Here is a 4,886-nt window from a genome sequence, read left to right as displayed (position 1 = left end):
GGGGGATCTGATAACCTCTACACGTACATGTGGGCCACAGACATGAAGCAAAATACCCAATATGTAATATAAAATAAAAAATTTAAGTAGGACATCTTTTATTTATTCATTGACCATTTCACACATGTGTATAATGTATCTTGGTCATACCCATACCCAACAACCCCCATGAGCTCTCCCCAGACATCCTCAACACATCCCTATCCTATCTTCATGTCCTTTCTTTTTTTTATTTGTAATTCACTGAATTAGCGCCACCTACTGGAATATTGGCTTGATGTTTTGTGGGAGAACATAGCTGCTGTGTACTCATGAATGCAGTAGCCATGTCATTTCAGCAGACAGCATTCCATAGCATTCCTCCCCAGCCTCCAGCTCTTAACATTCTTCCTTCTCCTCTCCTGTGATGTTTCCTGAGCCTTGACAGTGACAGAGGGAATTGACATAGATGTTCTGTTTAGCGATGAATATTCAAAAGTCATTTATTCTCATCCCGTTGACCAGTTTTGAGTCTCTGTAGTAACTGCTGATTACTGCAGAGAGAAACTTTTTGGACCAAGGTTGAGGGTAGCACTAATCTACAGGTATAGCTATGAATATTTAGAAGTCAGTTTGACCATATATCCAGTTAGCAAGACAATAATGGCAGTAGGTTTCTCCCTAGGGCCTATGACTTTCCAAGCCATGGGTTTTGACCTGGTTTACAGTACCAGGCATGAACTCTCTGCTGTGAAGCTCAAGTTCAATTCAAACATGGTTGGTTAGCCCTCAAACCTTCATGCTGTCATTGCAACAGTGGGATCCAGCTCGCAGGGGCCAGCTTTGGGGAAGACCATTGATGACTTTGTGCCCTCAGTGACCTGCACAGCACTTTCTGGCATTATGAAAGCCAGGTTACTTCCTCCAGATCAACTTCTCTATGTCCTGCAACCAAAGCGTGTTATATCCTTGGCAACTGAATCTTCCTTGATACCATATTGAACTTACTTTTGCTCTGGCTGGTTTAAGCGATTCTGAATTCTCTGTGTATTGCACAATGTCTGCATGTATACATACAGTGAGCTACAACAGGGGAGTCTAACATTTGACATTGGGACACATTGTTATACTTGAGAACTGTGTGTTTTTTTTTAAATTTCATCATGATATTTATTTAAAGACAGGGTTTCACTATGTCACCCTGATTGATCTATAACTCCCTATATAGACCAGGCTGGAACCAAAATCACAGATACCCTCCCACCTCTTCCTCCCTACCATGCTCCTTAGCAGAATGTTTGAAATTTCAGGTCATGTTGGGCTGAGTTTTTCCTCACTCCCTGGGGTGGCCAACCTCTGTGCTACCAGCTCCATATTTGCAGTTGAGACTAACCAGAATCAAGTCAATCCACACCTTACCCATGACCCCCATCACTGGACTGTACCAGCAGGAGAGCAATCTTGGTCCTTCCACTTGCATGTTGGGGACAGTAGACTTGTGGAAGATAAATTGAGCCAGGCACTTAGATATCAGTTTGTTGCCAGATATATAGAAGTTATTGAAAATGACTGTCCAATGTGGTCAATTTGTGTTTAACTTTTACTGGTCAAGGATTTTGAGCTGTTAACAAAATCTCAGAGGAGTATAGACCAGGTCAAGAATAATGGCTTAAGGGTCACAGGAGCTGCTGGAGGCTCTGGCTGGCTGAGGCTGCTACTATCAACAGTCACCCATCTGTGAGTCATGTGTGAGGCTATGTTGTTCTGAGGGTGGTGTGGCAGTGTCCTGATCTTGCACAGTCAATTTCTATCTTTTTCACTATTCCATCCAAGCTTGAGTCCTTTGACCTCCTGAGCTGTCCACAGGCCTCATGCTATTAACCTTGAGAGCCGAGCAAGAAGGAATCAGAGAATACTGCAGCTGTCAAGGAGAAACAGCAGCTCAGGAACAGTTTCCCCCAGGGGCTAGCACACCCCTGGGCTCTCCAGGCCAGGTCCAGTTCTTTGCCAAAGAAGTACCAGCCTTTATCTTCAATGGGTCACTCATCCTCTGGCCCTCCTGATGGCATGCTACAGACAGTGGTCTTGACAATGAGGGGCAGCTGGGGTTATTCACTGCTCCAAAATCTTACATACTTGATATGGCTCTACTTCTGGTCTGGGCTTGTCTTCTTTATAGCTTGGAAAAGATTTGGGCAGGGGGTGCTGATGGTGGCACAGGGGATGAACATGTTTTGGGGAAGAGAGTTATCCTGAAAGTCAAGGCTGACCCCTACCATCCCCCAGTTATACTCTCAGCACCTCAGGAAGGCCACATTCAGTCTTCTGTGCCTAGACCCACGAATTGCTCCTTCTTAGATCCCCTGACCCACAGGACTCTTCCTGTTTCACTTGGAAAATCCCATATTCACAACCATCAGAGGCACCTCCTTTCCAGGAAGTCCTCCCTGACCTCCTCCATGGCACCAGGGTACCCTCAGTATTCTTTTTTTGCTAGAGTTGGGGAGATCTAGGGTCAGAAGGACCCTTCAAGTTTGATCTAAGAGCTACACATCTCCAAGAGTGATCCAGCATCCTCTGGATACTCACTCACAAGACACCAATGCCCAGGCCCACTGAGGGAGAGGGGAGTAATTGAAAAAGCAGGACCCAGAAGTTGAGAGGCAGCTGGTCCAGGCCTGTGAAGACCAGCTAGAGCTCTGACTTTGCAAGGCCGCATTAAATTACCTGCCAGTGTAGGCTTAGTACTTTGAGTGCCCAATGAGAGTCTAGCAGCCCCGCCTTCTGGAGCCTTCTGCTAATGGGGCTGAGGCAGAATGGGATTGCCTTCACCCCAGGTTCTTCTCCCACTCTCTGCAGTCCCACCACCAATTTCAAAGTGTTGTTTCCTTTTATTGGCAAAGAAGACGTCTGGGCACCTGTCTCATTTATTTCTCATCAGCTTCTTGTGGTCCCAATTCTGTCAGGCAGGAACCTGCTGGGCTGGAGAATCAAACTACTGCTTATCGGCAGGTTGTAAATTTTATGGAGCTCTTGCTAAGCACACCAACTATGATCTGGAAAAATAAAACTTCTCTCTTCTCTTGGTCCCATTCCACTGTTGCTCGAAACCCATACCAAGTGTCCCTGCAGGCCAGATGGCCTCTGTACCATCTTCACCCATGGTGGGAGGAGTATGCCTTCCCTCAGCCTCTCTCCCTCTGCTGATTATGGGATTCAGAAGTTCTTCTTGGTGTCTAGTCTGTTTTTTGCTGCCACTGGCTTCAAACTAGTCCATGACACAGGCATTTTATTACCCCCACTTTATAACTATAACACAGGCTAAGCACACAGTAGGCACTTAATATATATGCATTTGCAAACTGGGTGTGGGAGCGCCTGCTTGTAATCATAGCACTCAGGACAATGAGGGAGGAAGAGCACAAGTTTCAGATCAGTCTGGGCTCCGACCCTTCTCAAAAATCAAACCTGAAGTTACAATACACACACACACACACACACACACACACACACACACACACACGTTTAGTAAGTGGATGAATAAATGATATTTATTAATATCAAGATTGACAATTGGAAGTGAACATCCTTTTTGAGGATTTGGTGTCTCAGATATATTCAAATGTTGGGGGTAGGTGTACCCCACCATGTGAAGCTTTCACTAGGGACAGCTGCTGATAGGGCCACTGTATCTGACAAAGAAACAGGAAGATACACACCCACCTTTCCCAACTCTCCCACTCCTCACTAAAGCAAATACTCCTCATTGAATTGTTTTTGTTGATGTTTTGTTTGTTTGTTTTGTTTTTGTTGAGAGAGAGAGAGAGAGAGAGAGAGAGAGAGAGAGAGAGAGAGACTGACTGACTCATTTTGCAGTCCTGGAATTACTATGTATACCAGACTAGCTCCAAACTCACAGAAAGCTACCTGCCTCTGCTTCCCAAGTGCTGGGATTAAAGCTGTGCCTGGCTTGAATTTTTAAACATTTTTCTACTTCTGCAGACACAAGAGACCTGTGGCTTGATTGTGATTTTAGCGTTTTCTGGTGAGCCCAGGGTTCTTCTCTCCCCAACCACCTGTAGGTTTCTTCCATGGTTGGTTCTTGTTTTTTTCCATCCTATTTGCATGTCTACATCCAGCCAATTAGGGCCCAAGTGGGCCTGGGTTGGGTGTGGGTATAAATTTGAGCTACAAGACAGCCCGGGAACAAAATGGAAGACACAAAGAAGGTAGACCGAGTTTGAATCTCATCAGAGACAGAAGCAACCACCTTACTAGCTTTAGGGAGGAGAGTTTTTTCCTGTAGCCCTTTCCAGCTTCCAAACATGGAGAATCCTTGCTTAGAAGTCTGTTGCTCTGACCTGCAATAATTGTAACACTTCTCAGAGCTGTACTAGTTGAGCTAGCATCTGTGACATAATGATGTCAAGTTGAGAGTGGGCTACTGCAGGTACCTTCTGAGCAGGTGACTGTGGGAGGAAGCAGCTACCAGCTCTGGGAAGGGCAAGAGGGGTGGGGGCAGGCAGGGAGTCTTAGTGGATCTTTCATAAAAACTGCAGCATAGGAGTGGGGTTGGGGGGAGCAGAAGCAGGAGCTTGGTACAAAGGAAACCAGTAAGAAAGGCCTATTTAAGTTGACCGTGGTGACACATACCCATGCCTTTAATCCTAGAACTCGAGAGGCAGAGGCCAGTGGATCTCTGTGAGTTCAGGGCCCATCTGGTCTGCAGAGTGAGTTCGAAGACAGCCAGGGCTACAGTGAGACCCTGTCTCAAACAAACAAACAAACAAACAAACAAAACAAGAAAAACCTATTTTCACCACTGGGCCAGGGATGCTATGCTGTTAGAGGAGAGGGTGGCCAGTCCACTGAGGAGCCCTGTGATTGGCTTCTCTCTTTCTTCTCAA

The sequence above is a fragment of the Grammomys surdaster genome, unplaced genomic scaffold (assembly GCF_004785775.1).
Source record: "Grammomys surdaster isolate TR1022 unplaced genomic scaffold, NIH_TR_1.0 220, whole genome shotgun sequence".
NCBI lineage: Eukaryota > Metazoa > Chordata > Mammalia > Rodentia > Muridae > Grammomys > Grammomys surdaster.
This window is presented reverse-complemented; position numbering follows the sequence as displayed.